The sequence below is a fragment of the Lissotriton helveticus genome, chromosome 10, assembly GCF_964261635.1.
Source record: "Lissotriton helveticus chromosome 10, aLisHel1.1, whole genome shotgun sequence".
Taxonomy (NCBI): domain Eukaryota; kingdom Metazoa; phylum Chordata; class Amphibia; order Caudata; family Salamandridae; genus Lissotriton; species Lissotriton helveticus.
This window is the reverse complement of record NC_136071.1, coordinates 1,219,475,311-1,219,503,083: the sequence shown is the minus strand read 5'-3', so window position 1 is coordinate 1,219,503,083 and position 27,773 is coordinate 1,219,475,311. Positions and strand designations below refer to the sequence as shown.

Below are 27,773 nucleotides of genomic sequence, written 5' to 3'. Positions count from 1 at the left end.
GCAAAACATGGCATAGCAAAACATGGCAAAGCATAGCATAACAAAACAGGATAGCATAACAAAACATAGCATAACAAAACATAGCATAGCATAGCAAAACAAAGCATAGCATAGCAAAACACAACACAACATAGCATAGCATAACAAAGCATAACAAACACAACAAAGCATTGCATAGCATAACAAAACAAAGCATAGGATAGCAAAAAAACATAGCATAGCATAACAAAACAAAGCATAGAATAGCAAAACAAAACATTACATAGCATAACAAAACATAGCATAGCATAACAAAACAAAACCTATCATAGCCTAGCAAAACATAGCATACCAAACACAACAAAACATTTCATAACAAAACATAGAAAAACAAAGCATAACACACACAACCACGCACACATAACCACAACCACACACACAACCACACACACAACTATCTATCTATCGCCCTCACTCTATCTGTCTATCGCCCTCACTCTATCTGTCTATCGCCCTCACTCTATCTGTCTATCGCCCTCACTCTATCTGTCTATCGCCCTCACTCTATCTGTCTATCGATCTATCGCCCTCACTCTGTCTATCTATCGCCCTCACTCTATCTAATCGCCCTCACTCTATCTATCTATCGCCTTCACTCTATCTTATCGCCTTCACTCTATCTTATCGCCCTCACTCTATCTTATCGCCCTCACTCTATCTTATCGCCCTCACTCTATCTTATCGCCCTCACTCTATCTTATCGCCCTCACTCTATCTTATCGCCCTCACTCTATCTTATCGCCCTCACTCTATCTTATCGCCCTCACTCTATCTTATCGCCCTCACTCTATCTTATCGCCCTCACTCTATCTATCGCCCTCACTCTATCTATCGCCCTCACTCTATCTATCGCCCTCACTCTATCTATCTATCGCCCTCACTCTATCTTATCGCCCTCACTCTATCTTATCGCCCTCACTCTATCTTATCGCCCTCACTCTATCTTATCGCCCTCACTCTATCTTATCGCCCTCACTCTATCTTATCGCCCTCACTCTATCTTATCGCCCTCACTCTATCTTATCGCCCTCACTCTATCTTATCGCCCTCACTCTATCTTATCGCCCTCACTCTATCTATCTATCGCCTTCACTCTACCTTATCGCCCTCACTCTATCTATCTATCGCCTTCACTCTATCTTATCGCCCTCACTCTATCTTATCGCCCTCACTCTATCTTATCGCCCTCACTCTATCTTATCGCCCTCACTCTATCTTATCGCCCTCACTCTATCTTATCGCCCTCACTCTATCTTATCGCCCTCACTCTATCTTATCGCCCTCACTCTATCTTATCGCCCTCACTCTATCTATCGCCCTCACTCTATCTATCGCCCTCACTCTATCTATCGCCCTCACTCTATCTATCTATCTATCGCCCTCACTCTATCTATCTATCGCCCTCACTCTATCTATCTATCGCCCTCACTCTATCTTTCTATCGATCTATCGCCCTCATTCTATCTATTTATTTAGATACTGATCGCCATCACTCTATCTATTTATTTAGATACTGATCGCCATCACTCTATCTATCTGTCTAGCTATCTATCGCCCTCACTCCTATCTATCTATCTATCTATCTATCTAGCTCACTCAATCTCTCTATCGCCCTCTATCTATCGCCCTCCCTCTATCTATCTATCGCCCTCACTCTATCTATCCCACTCACTCTATCTATCGCATCACCACAGCATCACTAAGGGGCACAACAACATCACTATGTGCTACCACAGGATCATTGAATGCCACAGCATCACTAGTCGCCACCACAACATCACTCAGCGCCACCACCGCATCAATCTGTGCAACCATTTAACAACAACTGGGTCAAATATGATCTCTCAATGTTTCAAGCTTTATTACAAATGTCACAAAAAGAGGTTAGTATTTCACTTCTGTTCTTGGATTTTCGTCACAATAAAATACACTGAACATATTCTTCACAAAAGTTATTTACAAAAGTTTAAGCTATTGCCATTTATAAATTACAATAACTTTTATTTAAGTATTAATTATTTAAAAAATTCAAAGCCATTGTTATTTGTAATATCAATACATCTAAGTCACGTGAATACAACACATATTGCATTACAAATGCTATAGGTGTCACAAGTTATAACTATTGGCATTGTAAATGACACAGCTATTATTTTTGCTATTTTCAAAACCAACACATATATAAAAAATGTGTCATTTACAATACCAATAGCTCAAACTTTCCTAATGCGAGACCTTATGCATTGCAAATGCTTGTTATATAAAGCAGGAGCTAGAGCTACTGCCCACTTTCTAGCAAGTGTATATTTTTTATGAATTGGGATATGATTTGAGAAGGCAGGCATAATTATTTCTTCGCCATGAGGGCACTCCCTGACAAACTCTGGTGGCCAGTCTTTTTCAGCTAGAAGGATGTCATAGCCCTTGGAGAGATTATCCCAAAATAGTCCCCTTATTTTTCTAGTCTTATCCCCTTCTATACGTAATGTTATTTCATATATTTTGTGAGGTTTGCTAACTCTGGTGTCTGCAGTTTCCACTTGAAGATATTCATTCGTGTCCACTGTCTCCAGATGATTCATAAGGACTTTGCGAGCTATGCTCACTTCTGCTGCGCTGTCTAGCATTGTCTGAGCCCATTCTCTGTTTTTCAGTTGTGTCCTCAGTATTCTCGGCATTGTTAACTACCTTGATACTGGCTACCTTCTTTTTTGGAAATTGTAATTTCTTTTTTAGCTGAGCAGGTTCCTTGTCTTTGGACTTGGCGTGCTCTTCTCTTTGTTCTGATCGTCCTCTTCTTTCCGATTTCTGCGAGGAAGTCTGAAAAGATTGAGAGGGACGTGTATCAATGTCTTGATATCGATCAGGCTTCTTTATATTATCCCTATTTCTGAGGTTATATCTTTTCCCAGAGGGGTCACTCTGGGGTGACCTGTGTCTTTGGTTCGGAGATTTTTCTCTTCGCCTTGGAGACCTTCCTCTGGACTGGAATTTCTTTTCTTTAGGATTGGATTGTTTGTTTCCATCCCAGCTCTTTTTTTGTGATGTTGAATTATTATTAAAAAATATTTTTTCAGGACTTTCAATCAGTTGTGGTTTTACTGGTATTCCACCTAAACTATCTCTACCTAGTTCCTCATAGGATTTTTCTATGATTCTGGCAATTTCAGCTGGTTGGTCTGCTATATCTGTCTCCTTTAACCGCTGGCAGATCGCCACGTTTGCTGCTTCTCCCTTTATGTTGGCTAATAATATAGCCGAGACCTGCTTGAAGTCTTTTAGTAGTTTCATACCAAGAGTTAAAGCGGGTTCTGGACCATATTCGTCTTGAATTTGTTTTAGCACATCTGGTATTACCGAAATGGATGGAACACCGTGCGTTTTTGTGTAGATGGAAGCAAAGACTGTACCCCAAGTGTCACAGTCCTCAATGTGTGGTGCGATTCCCATTGGAAGACAGATAGTCAGAATCCTGTGTTTTTTTAACGGGGTGGTGTCTGGAAACACCGCCTCTATTTGGGTGATTTTCTGTGCTAACCAGAATGGTATTTGTTCCCGTTTAGCCGGTACTTTACCTAGGCAGGACTGTATGTTCTGTGGTGTAATTTTATTTGTGTTCCCCTGGTGAGGGGCCAGCTGTGGAATTTTAATTGCTGGCTGAATTGTTGAAGTCCGCATCACATATTGGACTAATTGTCTATGTATTTTTATTAATTGTTTTAGTTGTACTAAAAGATCTGCTGCAGACATTCTTTCGAACTCTGGATGTGGTGTCTATCCGGCTAGGACCGGCCACGTTGCTCCTGGACTACCTAAAGGACCGAGCCTGGTGATGTGATTATTATGTTTTAGGGCGCCATTAAATAAGAGCAAATGCTCTTGAAATTTAAGTGGTACTTCCACCTCCTCGAAAGGAGTGTACATTTCAGGAGGTTCCTCTACTTTGTAATAGTGGAAGTACTTTGTTACAGCATTTGCTGCTGGAAAATGTATCCATGAATAGTATACCTCTGTCTGCCGATATTCGTGTGCCTCAATTACGAATATGACTGTACCACCTCTAGGTGTCAGTCCATTTTCTATTAGTTTTAAGGTTATAGATTTCCTTTTGATGACCGGGATGAGTATTATATCCTGGTCTGCTTCTTGCAGTGTAGTATCAGCTGCTACTATTTCAGCTGCTAATCTTACTGCCTCTCTTTCATCCTCACTGTCTACCATTTTACTGACAGGAAGCTTATTTCAATTGTTTGCAGATCAGGTTTCTTATGGAAACAAAGATTAGATGCACAATATTTTGGAACGGTTTATCCTTCAACGTTGACTAAACCAAGTACCATACATAGGAGTTTCCTCCTGCGAGGTTTGGCGGATATTACCTTTCACCCACTCCAGACGTCTTTGGAGTATTATGGGAAAAAGGGGTCTGAGTGAGAAAGCACGACTGAGTTACTCTAAATGTCTTACGTTAGTTTTATCGCCCTTCCAAACGCGTTGGGCGCCATGTAGTGTAGTTCCTATTTTCCCAATAGGCTCTGCGCATTGGAATATTACCTTCAATAGTATAGGCCTAGACCAGACGTTAACTAGGTCTACTACTGTCGATATTAGACTTAAAGTTTTGAGTTTGCCAGCTAGCTCAGAGTTCACTAGAAACTTTCTCGAATAGGCAAGGAGGAATTGAACCTCCCTGGATAGACAAGAAGGGATTTAGTTTCTGACAACCATAGAACATGACAACTTTGCTCTCCCCTAATCAAGAGTGTATCTCGAGAGTTGTGTGAACAAAAGGCAATTTATTTTACTCAGTCAGTACGTGCATTCTTAGTCTCATCAGATTGTAGAGAAAAGGAAGAGACGGGCGTGTTCAATAAAAGATGTTATTTATTGATCAGTCTCTTTTCTCATACAAGAGAAATGGATCGATATTATTGCAATACTTATGGTTAAGTAAAGTGCATACATTAAAAGCAGAAGTATAAAATAATACTGTAAAAACATTGATATGGTTTCTAAGCCATATGAAGGTTTAAAATGAATAAGATATATACATACACATATACATTTGACTAATCGTACTCAACTGGTGTTTCTAACTACGCCTACCCCGTGTACCTGACCTAAGCCTAATACGTGGGCGGGAATAGAAAGTTACAGTTTAAGTTAAGTTTGTTTTTGCCAAGTGACTGACTAAAGAATTCTCTGCGAGGGGTTATTCAGTTCTGTACCTGGAATCTAGGATGGATGAGGGATGGTATCTCTCGTCTCTGGTCTCGATATTCCAGGCTGCCTGCGAGGGCTACCCGGAAGCGCCGGTGCTGGATTTCTCTGCAGGAGAAAAACGGCTTCTCGTTCTCCGCGCGTCAGGAAGGCGGGGCTGCGCCAGCGGGGTCTGCTCTGGGCTTCGGCAAGTCTGGCTGCTCCGTTCTCGTCACCACCGCGTGTGTTTGCATAGGGCAATATCGGTAATATCGGGGTTAGAGACCCCGGTGGTTATAACGCGCTATATAAATTAAATAAATAAATAAATACCTTTAAGGTGCCGAGATTGACGTAAGGATGGACATAGATACGTCATTAAGGATGTCATACGACCAGGTCGTTAGCACATTCTTTTGCTGAAGTTCTCGGTGAAATCAAAACAATGGCCGCAGGGTTTTTCCCAGGTCTGTCATAGGTTTGATTTGTTTTGAGAACTCCGTATGCCTTATCAGGGGCTGGAGGAATATCGCTTGTCTAATTAGATGGCAAGCGTTATGACCTAATCAGATAACACGTTCCTGTGCCGTAGTGTGGCTTTATCAGATAACGGTTCCTGCATCATGGGGGTTTTCTGCCTCATGGGATGTCTGCTAGTTAACTTGTTAGTTTGTTAACCAGAATAGGGTCAGGAATAGGGGGATCGATACAGAACCTATAGGAATACACCACAAGGGGACACCAGTGAGAGGAGGGCAGAGGTACTGAGGGGGCACTGCAGGAGGGCTGAGGGGGCACCAGTGACAGGAGGGCAGAGGTACAGAGGGCACTACAGGAGAGCTGAGGGGGCACCAGTGACAGGAGGGCAGAGGTACCGAGGGCACTGCAGGAGAGCTGAGGGGGCACCAGTGAGAGGAGGGCAGAGGTACTGAGGGCACTGCAGGAGAGCTGAGGGGGCACCAGTGACAGGAGGGCAGAGGTACTGAGGGCACTGCAGGAGAGCTGAGGGGGCACCAGTGAGAGGAGGGCAGAGGTACTGAGGGCACTGCAGGAGAGCTAAGGGGGCACCAGTGTGAGGAGGGCAGAGGTACTGAGGGCACTGCAGGAGAGCTGAGGGGGCACCAGTGACAGGAGGGCAGAGGTACAGAGGGCACTGCAGGAGAGCTGAGGGGGCACCAGTGAGAGGACGGCAGAGGTACTGAGGGCACTGCAGGAGAGCTGAGGGGGCACCAGAGACAGGCGGGCAGAGGTACAGAGGGCACTGCAGGAGAGCTGAGGGGGCACCAGTGACAGGAGGGCAGAGGGCACTGCAGGAGAGCGGAGGGGGCACCAGTGAGAGGAGGGCAGAGGTACTGAGGGCACTGCAGGAGAGCTGAGGGGGCACCAGTGAGAGGAGGGCAGAGGTACTGAGAGCACTGCAGGAGAGATGAGGGGGCACCAGTGAGAGGAGGGCAGAGATACTGAGGGCACTGCAGGAGAGCTGAGGGGGCACCAGTGACAGGAGGGCAGAGGTACTGGGGGCACTGCAGGAGAGCTGAGGGGGCACCAGTGTGAGGAGCCAGAGGTACTGAGGGCACTGCAGGAGAGCTGAGGGGGCACCAGTGAGAGGAGGGCAGAGGTACTGAGGGCACTGCAGGAGAGCTGAGGGGGCACCAGTGACAGGAGGGCAGAGCTACTGAGGGCACTGCAGGAGAGCTGAGGGGGCACCAGTGAGAGGAGGGCAGAGGTACTGAGGGCACTGCAGGAGAGCTAAGGGGGCACCAGTGTGAGGAGGGCAGAGGCACTGAGGGCACTGCAGGAGAGCTGAGGGGGCACCAGTGACAGGAGGGCAGAGGTACAGAGAGCACTGCAGGAGAGCTGAGGGGGCACCAGTGAGAGGACGGCAGAGGTACTGAGGGCACTGCAGGAGAGCTGAGGGGGCACCAGTGACAGGAGGGCAGAGGTACTGAGGGCACTGCAGGAGAGCTGAGGGGGCACCAGTGAGAGGAGGGCAGAGGTACTGAGGGCACTGCAGGAGAGCTAAGGGGGCACCAGTGTGAGGAGGGCAGAGGTACTGAGGGCACTGCAGGAGAGCTGAAGGGGCACCAGTGACAGGAGGGCAGAGGTACAGAGGGCACTGCAGGAGAGCTGAGCCACCAGAGACAGGCGGGCAGAGGTACAGAGGGCACTGCAGGAGAGCTGAGGGGGCACCAGTGACAGGAGGGCAGAGGTACAGAGGGCACTGCAGGAGAGCGGAGGGGGCACCAGTGAGAGGAGGGCAGAGGTACTGAGGGCACTGCAGGAGAGCTGAGGGGGCACCAGTGAGAGGAGGGCAGAGGTACTGAGGGCACTGCAGGAGAGATGAGGGGGCACCAGTGAGAGGAGGGCAGAGATACTGAGGGCACTGCAGGAGAGCTGAGGGGGCACCAGTGACAGGAGGGCAGAGGTACTGGGGGCACTGCAGGAGAGCTGAGGGGGCACCAGTGTGAGGAGCCAGAGGTACTGAGGGCACTGCAGGAGAGCTGAGGGGGCACCAGTGACAGGAGCCAGAGGTACTGAGGGCACTGCAGGAGAGCTGAGGGGCACCAGTGAGAGGAGGGCAGAGGTACCGAGGGCACTGCAGGAGAGCTGAGGGGGCACCAGTGTGAGGAGGGCAGAGGTACTGAGGGCACTGCAGGAGAGCTGAGGGGGCACCAGAGACAGGAGGGCAGAGGTACCGAGGGCACTGCAGGAGAGCTGAGGGGGCACCAGTGTGAGGAGGGCAGAGGTACTGAGGGCACTGCAGGAGGGCTGAGGGGAACCAGTGACAGGAGGGCAGAGGTACTGAGGGCCCTGCAGGAGAGCTGAGGGGGCACCAGTGACAGGAGGGCAGAGGTACTGAGGGCACTGCAGGAGAGCTGAGGGGGCACCAGTGACAGGAGGGCAGAGGTACTGAGGGCACTGCAGGAGAGCTGAGGGGGCTCCAGTGAGAGGAGGGCAGAGGTACTGAGGGCACTGCAGGAGAGCTGAGGGGGCACCATTGAGAGGAGGTCAGAGGTACTGAGGGCACTGTAGGAGAGCTGAGGGGGCACCGGTGGCAGGAGGGCAGAGGTACCGAGGGCACTGCAGAAGAGCTGAGGGGGCACCAGTGACAGGAGGGCGCTGCAGATGGAAGCTGTGCCAAGGGGACTGGGGGGGACAGGGTAGGAAAAGCTGAGTGCATGCTGGAGAGGAGGGCGTGGAGGGCAGAAGTGACAGGTGTACTTGGAAGGGTTGCGGCGCAGTCATTTCTCTGCAGTGGCATAGGGCATCTATTGAATTGGCAGCTGGTGTCAGGTGTGGAGCACCACGCTCGTTTAAAGCAGTCCATGAGGGGAGTGGTGAGATTAGTGGAGCGCTCGTGTGAGACAAACAGCCCCCAGGACAGTTTCACGCCCGCAACACCAACAATGTGTGCAGAGGTGTGGAGATTAAAGGAGCATTAGCAGTGCTCCGTGTTCATGAATAATACAAACCAGAATTTCGGGCTGGGTAACACACAGCTCAAAAGTTCTCAACAATATACTAAACCAGTCAACACAATCAGTTGTGATGTATTGGGCCAAAGGTTAGAGCTCCACGGGGGTAAGAAGGGCCACCCAAAGTGCCCTAGGGTGGGGCAAAGCCCAAACAGCATAAAGAGACCACTGAGCACTCTGCAGGACAGAGTTTAAAAAACAGACTATTCTTAATATTGTATTCTCAAGAAATAAAAGCTCTTACACTTGCTGTACAAGTTTCTTTAAAACATTAGCGAGCACATATTTAGTCGCTGTATTCATATTTTCCAGTATACTTCCTCCGGGTTAAAAGTGGCAGCACACTAGAAAACCTTGGTGGAACTCATGATGTGAGCCATCATCAAAAGCTCCATTAACTTGAAGAGCAAGTGCGTTGAAAGAGGAACTGGAAACCTTTTGTCCGCTTATAAATTAAAACTTCATGCATTCTGGGTACAAAGAGAGTCCAATCTCCAAATATGAAGCAAATCAAACTTATAATGTCGGCTATTGTGACACACCCAAAAGTCCACTTGCCAAGTGTTGACATAGAAAAGTTCTACGTATGGTAAAAGCCATGCAGTCCTACCATGAGTACCCAACTGTACTGTTGGATGGATTCCTAATGATGATTTTTAGTCCTTGACACACATGGCCTATGCATGTTTGCAATGGCATAGGAATTTGTCATAGATTGCAGTTTTGTTGGTCCAGGAATGATACACAAAGCCTCACAGTGCTGGAAGGCTACCACCTTCACCAAGAGTTGAGCTGCACTATCGTGGTGGTGGCAGCACACCACGTAGTGTTTGTTAGAAGTAAACAGGTTTTTTATACCCTGTGTAACTAGTGAAGCTTACCGTCTAACTCGCCTTTTTAGATCTCACCTAGCGAAGCAGCGCATGCGTTGCTCATCTTGGCGAGACCTATAGTCGCCGCTTTCTCTGCAGAAGGGAGACAGGAGGTGGCACGCGCGGACAGGAGATGTGCACGCCAATGGACAGCGTGCACATCTCCTGTCCGTGCGTGCCACCTCCTGTTTCGCTTCGGCAGAGAAAGCGGCGACACAGCGCAAGCTTTCACTTTGCACGTGCATGGTGTCTCCTCTGGCTCCCACCGCGCGCTTGACATGTGCGCGCCCGGACGAGCATTTCACATTTAACGTGGCACCCGGCTCTCGGCTACTTGGCTTCATTTTAACAGCACTTCCCACAAGTGTCTGTGTTTATTGTGGCCACATTTTAGGAGTCAGAATATGCTCCGGTGATGCTATTCACGCCTCACCTGCCCCGTACGGTGTGCAGCTGATCCAGAACATCTACCTACGCTGCTGCACGATATAAAAGATGTTTTTCCTCAACTCCACAGGGATAGTTTGGTAATTCATCTGAACAAAGGTAGTCGCCGGTCCCACTATTTACTTTTCAATACTGCCTGACCCTCCGCTGAATAAGCACAATTCTTCAGGATCTGTTGCCTGGCAGTTGCATTGGAGCCGTGCTAAAAGAAAGGCTTGCGAAGCTCTGCGTTCATGAAGTGGGTGCCGTGCTAATTAAGCCCATAACTACAGTGACGTAAGCTACACGTAGTGCGTATGATTGACAGTGCCATAACCGCTACATCACAGCTTTCCAAACTTTTCATGTTGGTGACACACTTTTTTGCGGAAAAAAATTCAGGGACACGGTAACGCGAGCGAGCGCAGCGAGCAAGCCCAAACCACCTAAGGGGGGTGGTTTGCATGGTTAAATTGATGCACCGGCGGCACAAGGGACATAACCGTGCCACGGTTGTATGCACGAAATCTGCATGCATTTAATCGCCCACCTAAGGATTACATTGCTGCTTCAGCCTGCCTTAAATCGAACCAGTGGCCTACAGCCCACTGAGCCATCTGTCCAGTACTGGTACTCTTTTGTAACATGCAACGTCACTTTTCTCTTGTAACACACTGTTTGCTACCTCTTGCATTTTGTTTGCTCTCGATACTTGCACAAGTGCCACCATTGCCTCATGTAACGTTTGTTCATGTGTTTGAGTGTCCTCCATTTATTGCAGTATTATACCTCTACTTGTAATTTGTACGCTTTTGTAACCTGCACACATCACTTTTTCCTCCTGTAATGTATCGTTTGCTACCTCTTGTATTTTGTTTGCTCACAATTATCACTATTGCCTCATGTAACTTAACGTTTGCTTTTGTAATTTGTTCACTTGTCATTTTCTCCTCATGTATCATTACTGTTCCTATTGTGAAGCGCTCTGACTCCTTCGTGTAAAGTCCGCGCTATATAAAAACGCATAAAATAAACAAGTCTCCTGTAACATTTGTAAACCGGAGTTAGGGCCAGAGCTGACAACGTCTGTACTGGGGAACCAGGTGCCAATCTCCACATTTTTGATTGGTCTTAAGGTCTGTCCAAGGTCGATGAAATAGGAATCAGTGAGTGTGGAAGTGGAAGTGTGCAAGAAAGCAATTCAGATGCGTGGTGACTGTAAAAGCCTTCCCATACATTCTTTTGTTATGTCCTGAATAGTGCCTCCCACCGCCACCCATTAGATTTTACAGCCCCCTCTTAGCGCCCACTGTGAAAGATCTTTGGATAAGCAAATGACTCAGCAGACACACCCCTGCTCTGATTTACAAAGCAGCCCACGCTGGGTCCTGGTGATGAGCTCCATTGCCTCCCCTTTGGAAGTCGCCGTAAGTGGCCTGCAGCACCAGAGATTAGTCACGGATCCGCGAGATGCGCCACAACGCACGCCTCGAGGGGGCCTGACTGGCGCGACACACCTATGTACGGGTTGCGCCACACAGTTTGGAAAGCTGTGCGCTACATAAATAACTGGGTTGCAATAATTCTCCCAGTGTTGTAATATTTGTATGTCGCCTCACAATAACCCTGACAGGGACACGAAGCATGATGGAGGCAGATCTGCCACTGGGTGAGGGCAGGATGAATGCATGCCCCCTTCTTTGGATCCGTGGTAGGTGCCATGGGATGGTGCAAGCAAGAATGTGAAAGGGCCGGAGTATCGTGCATGTGTTTGTATGTTGTGCAAACCTTGTCACCTGTTCTGTTTTCTACTCCACCCATTCACCCCTCACAAAAAGTGAGAGATGGTTGCATCACTTCCTTGTATTCCACAGCTCCAACTCACATAGGATAACAATCTGGAAAGCACGGACTAGTACAGTGCTACATGATAAGAGTAGCTTGAGCATGGAGCGTCCCGCAAATGAGCAGGAGATCAATAGCGGGCGCTACAGCGATGGGCCTAGTTACCCCAGTATAAAGCTGTGAATTGGTTTAGAGGTTATTTGATGGCCATGGGCTAGGGGCAATCATGTTTCTATTACAAGCAGTATTGCTGCTTATGATTGCCTAAACTTAGTAAGGGCTTTCAGCGTTTGGGCAGCCTGGTGTTATGACATGCTTTTCCTTATTTCACCAAACCACTGGGTGTCTTAGCTGAGGGAACATTCAGTCTCTTCCGGGAGGTCTCCATTAATAATATCATATTCCTAAACTATCGTTCACCTGGCGCTTTTGCTCTACTTTTCAGTCCTCCATCCACAGCTCTTGGGCACAAGAGGCGCTATGTTTGCTCTGAGAGGACAGAGGACCAGAGGCTGGGGTGGATGGACGGACAGAGGCTGGGGTGGATGGACGGACAGAGGCTGGGGTGGATGGAGGGACAGAGGCTGGGGTGGATGGAGGGACAGAGGCTGGGGTGGATGGAGGGACAGAGGCTGGGGTGGATGGAGGGACAGAGGCTGGGGTGGATGGAGGGACAGAGGCTGGGGTGGATGGAGGGACAGAGGCTGGGGTGGATGGAGGGACAGAGGCTGGGGTGGATGGAGGGACAGAGGCTGGGGTGGATGGAGGGACAGAGGCTGGGGTGGATGGAGGGACAGAGGCTGGGGTGGATGGAGGGACAGAGGCTGGGGTGGATGGAGGGACAGAGGCTGGGGTGGATGGAGAAGCTTGCTCCCATCGTGCCTGCAAGTCTACAGCTCTGATGGCTACTGTGGGTATTGAATGGGGGTAATCCTGCCTCTCCAGTTCTGTCTGTGTAATAGGTGATTTACAGTGTGCTGTCTTTCTTCACTCTGCCCTCCTCTCCTCAAGTGCAGCCTCTCCACCTCTCTCCAACCCCATTACCACTACATGGCTAAATATGATAGTCTAGCCCTAACTTAGTGCTCCCAAGTATCACTTTAAACCATTTTAGCATCTCTCTCTCTATGTGCCCATACAGACACGCATGTGCGCTTGCAGAGCACACAGCAGAGGCACGCCCCACATGGTCGCACCACCCGAATGCCAATAAATTCATACCACACAAGTTTCTGTTTATGGAAGAATTGAGGCTGCAGTTTTAGAGGCATTTCCAACTTACAAGCGATCCTTTACACACCATTATTTTTGTCTGGCGAACCTGTGCCCTTACCCCATCAGCTCTGCCCTGTGCCCTACATTCAGTGCAGCTCTCTTTGCCAAGGTGACCTATCACCTGGAGACGAATATATGATGTTACCACGAATACAAGTTCCACGCATGGCAATACCACGCAAATTTTAGTTCGCAAGTGGCTTTACCACGCTGGAATTTGCAACGAAGGATTATACCACGCATTTTAACCTTCGTTTAAACACAAATAATAAAGAATATTTTCTTACCTGACACCTTCCCGTCTTTCACGAGCAGCCCGTACTTCCATCCACCATCGAAACAAGCGTCAAAACACGTCTGCCAAAATTAAAAAAGGACTACTATTTTGACGTAACGGCACGTCTTTGGGGGAGGCACTTTCCTTTTACCTCGGTGGTACTGAAGTGCGTTTTTTTTAAATTTAATTAACCCGCTCCTTTGTTTATTTTTGGGGGGGAGACCCCCCCAGGCCCCCCCAGCCCCTCCCCCAGCCGACCCCCGCCAACCCCCCAATCCCACGCTGAACGACTGGAAGGAATTCCACGCCTCCCCCTAGCCAGAACGTATATGCGTGGTAAAGACTGTCGTTGAAGGCATACGCGTGGAAAAGACGTTTGCGAGGTAAGTGCCTCGTAGTAAACGTCACGCGTAGAAAAGCCTTCGTTGAAAATGATCTTTCCCCCTGGAGACACAACACTTCCCTTTCATTCTGGGCAAGCTTCTGCTTCCAGCCCGACCGGGTAACCTTTTACTACCGGTTACCATAAACTCCTTGGGTAAGCGTCTGCTTCAACCCAACCGGATGACCCTTTCGCTTCCGGTGTCCACTCACTCCCGGGTAACCAGCCGGTTTCCACCCGGCTGGGTGACCTTTCACTTCCGGTGTCCACACATTTCCTTCCGGGTAAGCATTTGTTCCCACCTCAGCCGGTCGCCTCTTCACTTCCGGTGCGTACCCTCTTTGTTACCTGGGCAAGCCGAAGTGCTTCCCTCCCGCCAAACCGGGTCGATTGTTCCCCCACCCATCTCTGCGAGGTGACCCGGTAACCAACGTCCTCCATGCCACAGGCTATGCACTCTGTTGCGTAATTAATTGCTTACTTCTGGTTCACCTGAACAAAGGGGCTCGGGTAGCTTGCCAGTGACCCCCTGGGTCCTGACTGCCACGTTTGTGGTCTGTGCCCGCTTCGCAACCTGCTTTTTTGTATTCCTCTTGGATTGCTTTGTATTTTTTTTTCATCCGTTGCTGTCTCTTCTCCCGAACCAAAGGACCTCTTGCACGTCCATTATGCCTTTGCGACAAATGTCACCCCCTTGTCCAGCCCCCCCCCCCTAAATCTTGTTCCTCAGCGGGTGGGTGGGTCTTCTCCTGACAAAATTCCCCGGAGAAAGAGTGCCTTGTGCCCGGTGCACACCTTTAAATACCCCTACCACATTCCTAACCCTAGATTTATGGCTGAGCTGGCCCAGCCCTATTATCTGGTGTTTCCACTCTTTCTCCTTCCTTGTCTCCCTTCCCTTATCTCTAGTCAATCCTGTACATTGGTGCTCAGGCTCTGCTTCCCGGGGGTGGCCTCCACTGAGATCCCCGGTCCAGCCACTATCCTCCCTCCCCCTGAGGAGTGGGGGTCCGACCAAGGGGCATATCACAGTGCTGGTTACTTGTTCCCTCTCACTTTATCCTGTTCAGTCTGTCACATGTTTCCTACTCCCACATCCAATTTTTTTTATCTCTTTCCCTCTCAAACTCACCAGTATCCCCTTCCCTTTATGCCTGCTCTTTTTACCCCCCTTTCCCTGTATGTTCCAATTTCGTCCTACTTTCCTTCCCTCACCTTGAATGTCCTCAAAGCATAACATTTTATCCGAATGCTATTGGGGATGGGGGCACCAGAAGTTCACTTTGCCTAGGGCCTGGGTGACTGGCTTTCTTGTATCTCAGGGCTCGACAAATCTGAAAAATGTTACTAGTCCTGCAGGTCTAGTAACTTGGAAAATCCCCTCGACCCAACTGCAACCTACTTGACCGCTGTCTCTGAAAACTGAGCAAAAGTGACAAGTTAACAAGATTTAAAGGCATCTTTATTGCTCAGTCCCTTTGTGAGCAATAAAAATGCCTTTAAATCTTATCTTGACACTTTTGCTCCGTTTTCAAAGACGGAGGACAAAAGTTAGTTTGTCTTCCTACTCGCCATAAAGGGCGAGTAGGACCTAAAAATAGCTCGTCCTCATCCATTCTCCCTCGCAAATGCGATCGGGCGAGTGGATTTGTCGAGCCCTGTATCTGTCGGGATCCATCTGTAGATCTTGAGGAGCATGCGGAGGGTGTTGAAGCAAGAGGAGGAGACGGCGTTGACTTGCTTGGTCATTGAGAGTGTTGAGTAGAGGATGAATCCCAGGTTGCGTGTGTGGTCGGTGGGTGTCAGGGCTGCCCCCAGTGCCGTCGGCCACCAGGAGTCATCCCAGGCTGAAGGGTTAGAGCCAAGGATGAGGACCTCCGTCTTGTCCGAGTTCAGCTTCAGACGGCTGGTCTTCATCCAGTCGGCGATGGCCTTCATTCCTTCTTGGAGTTTGGCTTTGGCGGTGATGGGGTCCTTGGTGAGGGAGAGGATCAGCTGAGTGTTGTCGGCATAGGAGATTATGTTGAGGTCGGGCTACGTGTGCGAGTGGGGCCCTGTAAATGTTGAACAGCATCGGGCTGAGGGAGGATCCCTGGGGTACACTCAGATGATCTCGGAGGCTTTGGAACGGAATGGGGGAGGCTGACGCTCTGGGTTCTGCCGGAGAGGAAGGAGGTGGTCCAATCCAGGGCCTTTTCTTGGATCCCTGCGGCATGCGCGTAGTGTGGTGGCAGACGGTGTTGAAAGCGGCATAGAGGTCTAGGAGGAGGAGCGCTGCGGTCTCGCCTTTGTCCAAAATCGAAGTATCGGGTTAGCTGTCTGTTGAAGGTTTTCTCGATGACCTTGGCAGGTACGGGGAGCAGAGAGATGATCCGGAAGTTATTGAGGCGTCTTGGGTCTGCCTTAGGTTTTTTGAGTAGGGCGTTGATCACGGCGTGTTTCCAGATCTCTGGGAAGGTCGCGGTCTCGAGGTAGAGATTGATGACATTGCGCAGGTGGGGTGCGACAAGCTGCTTGCTCTGTTGAAGACATGGTGCAGGAATGGGTCTGACGGAAAGCCGGAGTGGACTGTCCGCATGGTCTTGAAGGTGTCATCGATGCTCATGCTGGCCCAGGCTAGCAGGGGGTCGTGGTCGATGGTGTGCGGAAGGTCTGTTGTGTTGCTGTCTGTTGGGGCTATCTGGGTGTTACACTCTGCTGCGATCTCTTAGGTCTAGCAACCAGTTGCTCTTAACAGTGCCAGTTGCCAAGAAAGTAAGACAGGGTGGCAGGGCTCTGTCTGTAGTCGGTCCCACTCTGTGGAATGGATTACCCCTGCCACTTAGGAAATGTACAGAACATTGGAGTTTCAGGAAACAACTTAAGACCTTTTTGTTTCAGTCATAAATCATTTTCCTCTGGACTTGCTGATAGTGCGCTCTAGGTCACAGGCGCAGAGATACTCCTTCGGGAGTTGATCTGAGCGCGTTATAAACCAACAAATAAATATGCGTCGGAGGTGGCTGTGGTCTTTCTTGGCTGGTGGTTCGTCGGCTCTGAGGCTGGTGTAGCTGCAGTTCCGACAGGTGATGGGGCCGTGTGTGCGTTTCGGGGGGGTTTGAATCGGGTGTGGCAGCGCCGGAGTTGAGAGCGTGCTGGCTTCGTAGTGGTGGTGGTCATCGTGGCGGGGGCCAGAGGTTCTGGCGCTGGGCGCGGTCCAGGCGCAGACGGGCTTGCCTTGGGCGCGCCAGCGGCACGGCCGCACAGCAGCCGGCATATATGGGGAGGTGGGAGGAAGGAGCAGCTGTGAGGCGGGGGAAGCGAATGGGCAGTCGGGGGGGGGGGGGCGGGGACGCAGCAGTGAGGGACAACGAAAGTAACAGAAGGAAAAATATACACAAATCGATGGAAAAATGAGTGGCACAGAAGGCAAAAGGGCACAAAAACGAGTGGAACAGAAGGCAAAAGGGGCACAGAAACGAGGGAAAAACGAGTGGCACAGAGGGCACAAAAGACAAGTGGAACAGAGGGCAGAAGGGCACAAAAAACCGAGTGAAACGGGTGGCAAAAGGGCACAAAAACCAGGGGGAAACGAGTGGCACAGAGGGCAGAAGGGCACAAAAAACGAGTGGAACAGATGGCAAAGGGGCACAAAAACGAGTGGCGCAGAAGGGCACAAAAACCGAGTGGAACAGAAGGCAAAAGGGGCACAATAACAAGAGCAAAACATGTGGCACAGAAGGCAAAAGGGCACAAATACCAGAAAAACGAGTGTCACAGAGCAAAATACAGGACACAGAAATACAGGGGCAGCTAAGAACAGAAGGCAAAACGGGCAGAGAGGCACAGGGGCAGCGAGGGGAACAGAAGAGAAAACCGGGCAGAGAGGCACGGGGGCAGCGAGGGGAACAGAAGGGAAAACCGGGCAGAGACACGGGGGCAGCGAGGGATACAGAACGGAAAACCGGGCAGAGACACGGTGGCAGCAAGGGAAACGGAAGGGAAAACCGGGCAGAGACACGGGGGCAGCGAGGGGTACAGATGGAAAAACCGGGCAGAGACAAGAGGGCAGCGAGGGGTACAGAAGGGAAAACTGAGCAGAGAGAGCACGCGGACAGCGAGGGGAACAGATGGAACAAAAAGGGGCACTGACCACATACAGGCAGCGGGGTAAGACAGACAACAGCAGTCACAGACACAACAATGAAAATACAGGCAATACAATAAAAGCAATAAAGCGGAGGATGAACAAACCTGCCTACCACCGCCAACCAGGGATGAGGCGCAGGTGGTAGCCCGCGGGTGGTGGAGGGCCTCGAACTTCCTCAGCAGCGGCAGCTGGGGCAGGGACACACAGGCGGTGCTGTACGGAGGGGGAACGACATACCCGGTGATGCCATTAGCCACTGGGAGTCAATGCAGTTTATGAAGAAGACCAGAGACAGTGCAAAGTATTGGGGGGGGAGAATAGCAGCCACGCTGTAGCATTTTGTGCCAGCTGAAGCCTTCTGATAACTGTCTTGTTGGCCCCCGGGTGCAAGATATTACAGTAATCAATCCGCAACAGAGTTACTGTCTGAATGATGGTTTGTTTGGTGCTGCGGTTGAAAAGACAGCACATGGGTTTGAGACTTCTCAAGAGCCCGAAACAGGTGCCTGCTACCGAATTTGGCCTGAGCCTCAAAAGCCAATGCGCTGTCCATGAAGACTCCTAGATTTTTGATGGAATACTTGGGTATAGGAGGGTCCCCGAGGGAGGAGAGCCACCAATGGTCACCCCGAGACTGGGTATCTTTTCTCAGTAGAAGTACTTCTGTTTTATTCTCATTCAAGCCAAGGCAGTTGTTATTCAACTACTTTGCAGCAGCTAGCAATCCTCTTTGGAAGTTATCCCGATCGAGTGTAGGTTTATATGTGAAGGCGATCACGAGCTGAGTGTCATCGGCATAAGATATCAGCGCAATCCCCTCAGATTGTATAACCTGTGCCAACGGTTGAATGTAAACCTTGAAATGGTAGGGCTCGGTGAGGAGCCATGGGGAGCACCGTGGTGTAGTCTGGGGTTGGTAACTGTAGGGGGAGAAATTACCTGGAAGGATCGTTCAGATAAAAAAGCCACCATATCACATGCAGCGTTCAATAAGGCTATTAGGTTAGGAATACTTTGGGGTAATTAATGTGGCTAATTTTATTAGCAAAATGCTGGTGTACAACATAGCTAAAAGGCATTAGCATTGCTAATAGCTCTTGCACATGCAAGACATATTGCCTTTGCCAATGCTTGTTTAATCATCCTGGTCTCTACCAACCCCCCCTCTACTTCCACTTGAGACCTATTGGCTTGGCTAATGCTGGTTTTCTTAACTCTAAACTGTTGCACATTCCTAACTCTAGCATTCCTAAAAAAAAAAGACAATTTTGTTTATTAAGCTTTGCCTACGCTACTTTTTATGAAGGTCCCTGAATACTGTTTTTGAAATGTATTTTTCTTCCCCTTTCTTTCTCTTGAAAGATTTGAACTACAAGTAGAAGCAAAACGTTTTAAAAAAGAAAGAGGAATTTGTTTGAGCAATAGCTATCTAATTTTGTTATTTTTAAGGCTGGGTATTTGCACTGAGAAACTAAATTCTGATACAAATGCTGTATATACCACAAACAAATTGGTGGGATTATACGTGAAAATACTCCTGGAGCAGCTAAACTAAGTGGATGGTGTTCCTTAAATATATGAACACATGCCCACTGCTGTGTCTTCTAAGAACCCCATGTCCTGAGCCAAATGGAGTGTGAAAATGTAATCAGAACACTTTTCTTGAATATTTTGACCATGGGCCTGTCTGCTTACACTGAAAAATCATCTTTTCTCTAGTTAGCAACATGCCGTGCACATAATGTGCCAGAGCTCCTACTATTAACACTATTTGTAAATGTATCTGAACACTGCATTTCACCACTAGTAACTACCTTTACTTGTCCCCTTTCTTTTCAGGCTGAGGAAAATAGCTTTTTGCTTCTTTCATTTTCTACTCTGGTGAGTACTGAAAGTTTATTCTTTTTTTTTTTTTTTTTGCCTCTAAAAATAGTGTATTTGTTTTATCTTTGCTTTGGATATAGTCATGGATATGAAATCTGGCTGTTTTACTAAATCTTGTTTAATATTTGTTATTTCTACACTTTTACATGGCTGCCAAGTTTTTGTTTTGTATTGTAAATAGTTCTCTTTTACGGTGTTTATACGCAACCTTTCATTGCTTCAGGTAACACTTTGAGAGAGACGTTATTGTTGGTTGAACAAAAGTTTATTTGCAAAGAGTTAACTCTTCAAAAGTAACCATTTGGTGCAGTGTAATAGCCTAGAAACCACACTTGGCATTCCATAATGCAAATTACTTTTGGCTAAAACTGAGATTACTGAGGATGTCTTCCAACAAGACACAGGGAAATGACCCTGTCTTGGGTTGGCACGTCTCTTTCAGACCGACTGAAAGGGTCTTACATTTGCATCATGTTAGACGGAGACCTGGAGGGTCGGCCGAGCACAGTGATCGCACAGACAGGTAACTTCCCCCCCACAGATGGACACCACACAAAGATCAGGGTAACACCTTTTATAGGCACTTCTGGTAGTAGAGTGGTGCGATACAAGGCGATCAGGACACGATGATCCTCTCAATTCTAGTCTCTAGTAAGGGAAGGGGGTAGCGGGACAGTCTTGGTACCTACGGGTACTGAGGTGTAACGGTGATAGCTCACAATCCTCGAGCTCGGTGTTCGGATGGGTCGGACCGCGGCAGCGCCGGCAGGTCCCGAAGAGGTCGTAGGTGGCAACGGGCCGCGGCAGCGCCAGCAGGTCCCAACGAGGATGAAGGTTACAACGGGCCGCGGCAGCGCCAGCAGGTCCCACGAGAATGCAGGTTGCAACGGGCCGCGGCAGCGCCAGCAGGTCCCACGAGGATGGAGGTTACTACGGGCCGCGGCAGCGCCAGCAGGTCCCAACGAGGATGAAGGTTGCAGAGGGCCGCGGCAGCGCCAGCAGGTCCCACGAGGATGAAGGTTGCAGAGCCGCGGCAGCGCCAGCAGGCAGGACAATAGTTCACAAGGCAGGGCTGTGGCAGCGCCAACAGTCCGTCAAGGATGAGTTCTTCTCGGTGTCTCTCGACTCCAGGATACAACTGCCTTCCTGTCCTGGGGCTGCCTCAGTTATAGGTCTGGCGCCCTTTGATGTCCGGACCCTCGCTCTTGGAGGTCGGGAGGTCTGGGATGAGGGAGTCCAGACACCCAGCAGGGGGGTGGAGCCAGCGCCCGAGGAGTCTGGGGGTGCTCGGCACCTGGCGGGGGAGAGCCATCGACACTTCGTACTCCCATTGACCTGCCAAGTGGTCCGTTCACCTCCTGGGTGGAGGGTGGTGCCGGGATGTCGGGGCCTGGCCAGGCCCGGGGTTGGGGTCGGGCTGAGGCCGCGCGGCCGCGTGGTGCCGTGTCCAAGATGGCGGCTGGGCCGGGCAATGGTGCTGACGGTGGCCCGGGCCCTGTCCTGCGGGGAGGGAGCGAGCCCTTCATGTGGCCTGTCCAACATGCGTCCCCCCCAGCTGAAGGCGGGGAGAGTCACCCATCTTCTTGGGGACTTTCCTCGTCGAGGCGGAAAAAGCGGGACAGGCCGTCCGCGTTGGCGTGGTCTTGACCAGGGCGATGCTCCACAGTGAAGTCCATCCCCTGCAGGGAGATGGACCATCGCAATAGTTTGGGGTTCTCCCCCCGCATCTGCATGAGCCATTGCAGGGGCCGATGGTCCGTCTGTACCCGGAAATGGGTTCCGAAGAGGTACGGCCGGAGCTTCTTGAGGGCCCATACCACAGCGAAGGCCTCTCGCTCAATGGTGCTCCAGCGCTGTTCTCGGGGCAGTAGGCGTCTGCTGATGAAGGCCACTGGTTGGTCCACCCCTTCGGTGTTCAGTTGGGAGAGGACGGCCCCAACACCATGGTCGGAGGCATCGGTCTGCACGATGAACTCGCGGCTGTAGTCGGGGGCCTGGAGTACAGGAGCGGTGCACATGGCGGCCTTCAGCGTCTCGAAGGCTGCTTGACAGTCGGGCGTCCAGTTGACTCTCTTTGGGCTGTTCTTGGACGTGAGTTCCGTGAGGGGCCCCACAATGCTGCCATAGTCCCTCACAAACCGCCGGTAGTATCCGGTGAGCCCCAGGAAGGCTCGGACCTCTGTTTGTGTCTCGGGGGGTTGCCAGGACTGGATGGCAGCTACCTTGAGTTGGAGGGGAGCCACCAGACCGCTCCCCACTTGGTGTCCGAGGTAGGTTACGGACCCCTGGCCGATTTGGCACTTGCTGGCTTTTATGGTGAGGCCGGCCTGTTGGAGGGCCTGCAGGACCTCTCGGAGGTGGTGGAGGTGGTCTGCCCAGTGGCGGCTGTATACCGCGATGTCGTCCAGGTAGGCGGCGCTGAATTCTTCGAGGCCCGCCAATACCTGGTTCACCAGTCTTTGAAAGGTGGCTGGAGCGTTCTTCATGCCTAAGGGCATCACTCTGAAGTGGTAGTGTCCGTCCGGGGTGGAGAAAGCGGAACGTTCTTGGGCCCCGGGGGTGAGGCCGATCTGCCAGTAGCCCGCTGTCAGGTCAAAGATGCTTAGGTAGCGGGCTGCCCCCAGGCGGTCGACCAGTTCATCTGCGCGGGGGATAGGGTGAGCGTCGGTTCGGGTGACCGCGTTCAGCCCCCGATAGTCGATGCAGAATCGGAGCTCAGGTGTGGTGCCCGGTGCCGCGGCCTTGGGGACCAGGACGACCGGGCTGGCCCAGGGACTGTCCGAAGGCTCGATGACCCCGAGGGCGAGCATCTTGGAGACTTCTTCTTGGATGCATGTACGTACCCGATCCGGTACTCGGTACGCCCGGTGTCGGACAGGAGGACTGTCCCCCGTGTCCACGTCGTGCAGGCACCAGGAGGTGACTCCGGGTGCGAGGGAGAACAGGTTTGCGAACGGCAGCAGGAGGGCCCGGCAATCTTGACGCTGCTCTGGGGTCAGGGCCTCGGAGAGTCGGACCCCGTCCACCGAGCCATCCCTTTCCCGAGTCCTCAGCAGGTCAGGGAGGGGCTCGGAGTCTCCTTCCGTACCACTGTCGGTAGCCATCAGCAGGCTGAGTTCCGAGCGCATGAAGTGGGGTTTGAGCCTGTTGGCATGGAGGACCCGGAGGGGGTTCCGGGGGGACTCCAGGTCGATGAGATAGGTGACGGGACTCTTGCGCTCGATCACCTTGAAGGGCCCCGTCCATTTGTCTTGCAAGGCACACGGTTCGATGGGGGACATCACCCATACCTGCTGACCCGGTTCAAACTCGAGGGAGGAGGCATGTTGGTCGTACCACTTCTTCATGTCCTCTTGACTGGCCTCTAGATTGGCTTTAGCGATTTCCCTGAATTTCCGGGTCTGATTGCGGAGGGTCAGGAGGTATTTGTAGACGTCCGGGGGGGTCTTTAGGGGGGCCATCTCCCATTCCTCCTTCACTAGGCTGAGAGGCCCGCGAACGGGGTGTCCGTACAGGAGTTCGAGGGGGCTGAAGCCGAGGGACTTCTGGGGGACTTCTCGGTAGGCGAAGAGGAGGCACGGTAGTAGCACGTCCCACTGGCGGCGTAGGGGTTCTTCCAGCCCCATGATCATCCCCTTGAGGGTGCGGTTGAACCGCTCGACTAGTCCGTTCCCCTGGGGGTGATAGGGGGTGGTGAAGCGGTAAGTGACTCCGCACTGTTGCCAGAGGGATTTCATATACTTTGAAATAAAGTTCGTACCCCTGTCGCTGACGACTTCCCGGGGGAAGCCCACTCGAGAGAAGATCCCCATCAAGGCTCGACCCACTACTGGGGCTGTTATAGTACGAAGGGGGACCGCCTCAGGATAGCGGGTAGCGTGGTCCACCAGGACCAGGATGAAGCGATGCCCCTGTGCTGTTCGGGGGTCCAGGGGCCCCACAATGTCTATTCCCACCCTTTCGAACGGGGTGGTCACCACGGGGAATGGTTGTAAGGGTGCCTTGAGTTTGCGGCCGCTCTTCCCGCTGGCCTGGCAGGTCGGACAGGACCGGCAATGGTTGGATACGTCATTTCTCATTTTGGGCCAAAAAAAGTGAGTCACCAGGCGGTGGTAGGTCTTGTCTTGGCCCAGGTGCCCGGCCAGGGGAACATCATGGGCTAGGTTCAACAGGAAGTCTCTGAAGTGGAGGGGCACCACCAGCACTCGCCCGGCCCCCAGTTCTGCGATTTTCTGTTCGCTGTACAAGAGGTCATTGTCCCAATAAACCCAGTGGGCCCCGGTGGTGTCTCCTTGGCTCTGGGCGAGCGCTTGCTGTCGCAATCCCTCGAGGGAGGGGCAGGTCTTTTGCTCCTGCCGGAATTGTTCCTGGGTGGGCCCCCCTTCTTGGCGCCACTGAGCCAGGTCGGGAAGCTCGGGGGGCTGTGTGGACCCCTCTGGGGTGGGGTCCGGGTGGTCGGTCTGGAGGAAGTCTTCTTCTGAAGTGATCGAGGGCGGAGGTGCTGCCCATTCTGGTTCTTCTGGTCTAGGGATGGTGCGGGTGGCCATGGACCGGGTGGTTACGCACGCCCAGTCCGGGAGACCCAACATCCCCAGATGCTCTCTTCTTTCCACAGCGGCCCACGGGGAGCTCTCGAGATCGTTCCCCAGGAGGCAGTCTACGGGGGCATCGTCACGGACAGTTACTTTCAGCATGCCGGACACTCCTCCCCATTCGAAGGGGACGCAGGCCATCCGACACAGGCTCTCCGAGTTATCTGCCGATCGGACGGGGCAAAGTACGTTTGGTAGGATTTGTTCTGGGGTCACCAGGTGACAGCGGACGGCCGTCACACTGGCCCCGGTGTCACGCAGGGCCTCGGCCTTGCGCCCATTGATGCTCACCCATTGGCTGTACTTCCGAGTGTTGGCGGGCAGGGGAGTCCGCGGGACCATGTCTCTTCCTCCTAGGCATGCCAGGGTCATGGCGGCGGGTTCCCACTCGAACTGCTCCGACTCATAGGTTTCCGTGTCTTCGGAGACTTGTTCTTCTCCCAGGGCGGCGGCCGCCATCTGGCGGGGCCCGGGGGCCTGGTTCTTCGGGCAGGTCGGGTCACTGGCATAGTGGCCGACTCGCTGGCATCGATGACACGTCACGTTAGCTCGGAACCCCGGGCGCATCGGGGGGTTTCCCCGGCCTGCTGGGGCCGGGGTGGCGTTAGTGGGTGCGGCCGGGACGGCGTCTCTGCCCCGGCCCGGGCCTCCTCCTCCTCCTCGGGGACGATGATGACCTTGGTTGGTTCTGTTCTGCTCATTCGGCCCACTCCGGGCCACTCGGGTGCTCTCCCACCGGTCAGCCTCGGTGGCGAGCTGCCGGGGTTCAGTCAATTTACTGTCGAGGAGGTGCTGCCTGAGCTCGACGAAGCAGTTGTTGGAGAGGTGCTCCCACACAATGATATTGAAGAGTTGTTCGTAAGTGGTTACGTTGTTACCCTTGATCCACCCCTCGAAGGCTCGGCTGAAATAGTTCACGTATTCCAACCACGTCGTACCTGGGATCCGGGTGCAGTTGCGGAACCTCTGGCGGTACATTTCGGGTGTAAGCCCATATCGACTGAGGAGGGCGGCCTTCATGTGGTCATAGGACGTCATTTGATGGTCCGGAAGCTGCAGCAGGGCATCACGACCCTCGTTGACGAATCTCCCCCATAGACCGGCTCCCCAGTCACTTCGAGCGACCCGGTGGGCGGTCATGGCAATCTCATAGGCCTTGAACCACTGCTGTATGTCGTCATTCCGGTGATATTCTCGGACCACATCCTTGGGGATGTGGACCTTCTGCTCGGTAGGACCCGGGGAGTGCGGTTGCTCGGGCACCCCTAGGTTTTTGCTCAGTTTGCGTATTTCTATCTCCGCTAGTTTGCACTCGTGCTCGTATGCCAGTCTTTTTTCTTCGAGGTCTCTCTGTCTCTGTTTTTCCTCTCGCTCTTCTCTGAGCCGTAAGTGTTCTAAGTTTATTTTTTGTTCCGCCAGTTTCAATTCTCCGTCTAATCTGAGTCGTGCCAAGTCTAACTCGTGTAATCTATTTTTTTCCCGCTCTTGGATCTCTTCACGGGAAGGGCCTGTTCTCCGTTCCTCCGTCCGGGTGGTGTTGACTTCCGGGGCTGCGGGGTCCCGGGGGGTTGCGGTATTTGTCTCTGCCCAGGCCTCTAGGGCGTTTTTGAAGTCTTCTTTTGTGCTTAGCCCGGTGGTAGCAATGCCTAAGTCCATGCAAAATTGTTTGAGCTCTCGGTAGTTGTATTCTTCCAGCTTTTCCATCTGGAACTTCTCCGCCGATCCGCTCTCTTTGGTCGTCATTGTGGTTTTAGTCGTAGGGTGAGTTACTGTCTGTACGGTACGCGTTGGTTCGGATCGCGCCGCTAGCCACCAATGTTAGACGGAGACCTGGAGGGTCGGCCGAGCACAGTGATCGCACAGACAGGTAACTTCCCCCCCACAGATGGACACCACACAAAGATCAGGGTAACACCTTTTATAGGCACTTCTGGTAGTAGAGTGGTGCGATACAAGGCGATCAGGACACGATGATCCTCTCAATTCTAGTCTCTAGTAAGGGAAGGGGGTAGCGGGACAGTCTTGGTACCTACGGGTACTGAGGTGTAACGGTGATAGCTCACAATCCTCGAGCTCGGTGTTCGGATGGGTCGGACCGCGGCAGCGCCGGCAGGTCCCGAAGAGGTCGTAGGTGGCAACGGGCCGCGGCAGCGCCAGCAGGTCCCAACGAGGATGAAGGTTACAACGGGCCGCGGCAGCGCCAGCAGGTCCCACGAGAATGCAGGTTGCAACGGGCCGCGGCAGCGCCAGCAGGTCCCACGAGGATGGAGGTTACTACGGGCCGCGGCAGCGCCAGCAGGTCCCAACGAGGATGAAGGTTGCAGAGGGCCGCGGCAGCGCCAGCAGGTCCCACGAGGATGAAGGTTGCAGAGCCGCGGCAGCGCCAGCAGGCAGGACAATAGTTCACAAGGCAGGGCTGTGGCAGCGCCAACAGTCCGTCAAGGATGAGTTCTTCTCGGTGTCTCTCGACTCCAGGATACAACTGCCTTCCTGTCCTGGGGCTGCCTCAGTTATAGGTCTGGCGCCCTTTGATGTCCGGACCCTCGCTCTTGGAGGTCGGGAGGTCTGGGATGAGGGAGTCCAGACACCCAGCAGGGGGGTGGAGCCAGCGCCCGAGGAGTCTGGGGGTGCTCGGCACCTGGCGGGGGAGAGCCATCGACACTTCGTACTCCCATTGACCTGCCAAGTGGTCCGTTCACCTCCTGGGTGGAGGGTGGTGCCGGGATGTCGGGGCCTGGCCAGGCCCGGGGTTGGGGTCGGGCTGAGGCCGCGCGGCCGCGTGGTGCCGTGTCCAAGATGGCGGCTGGGCCGGGCAATGGTGCTGACGGTGGCCCGGGCCCTGTCCTGCGGGGAGGGAGCGAGCCCTTCATGTGGCCTGTCCAACACATCACTTTATAAAACAAGCCAATAGCTCTGACTTAATGTGCTAACCCATTCAGACATCAGCATGCACAATGCTGCTTGCATGTGTTCGCTCGTGACTGTGAGACCTATTGGGTTTTACAGTCCCAAATGGAATGACTCCTGTTTGCACATCTGTGTGGGGTTGTTTGAAATTGTACCAGTTTATGCTGGGGGGAGAAGCAATTACCTCATTTAGTACAAGCCGAACCATAGTAAATTGTGTGTTCATAAACTTCATGCTTTGTGATCATACTTGGGAACTCTGAAATAAAAGAAGTGACTGTCTAGGTTAACATCAGAGTTTCGGTGCAGTGGCCCCACACACTTTGTGCTATTATCAAACCCCTAAAACCAAACCAAGACATTATTTGCGTATAATCTACAGCCTTATTTGATGCTACGTCCTCATATACCAAGGTTGACATCTTTTCTTCTGATAACGTCTCTGCTTTAACAAGTATTGGAAATGCCAG

At 51.8% G+C, this 27,773-nt stretch overlaps 1 protein-coding gene across 1 annotated transcript in view; it reads left to right on the top strand.

The window, feature by feature from the left end:
* The window catches only part of LOC144784985 (uncharacterized), an 89,777-nt gene that overhangs the window by 15,591 nt on the left and 46,413 nt on the right, over positions 1 to 27,773 (top strand). The window contains exon 2 of the mRNA XM_078664109.1: positions 19,760 to 19,801. The gene's annotated coding sequence lies outside the window, so the exon portion shown is untranslated. The remainder of the gene's footprint in view (positions 1 to 19,759; positions 19,802 to 27,773) is intronic.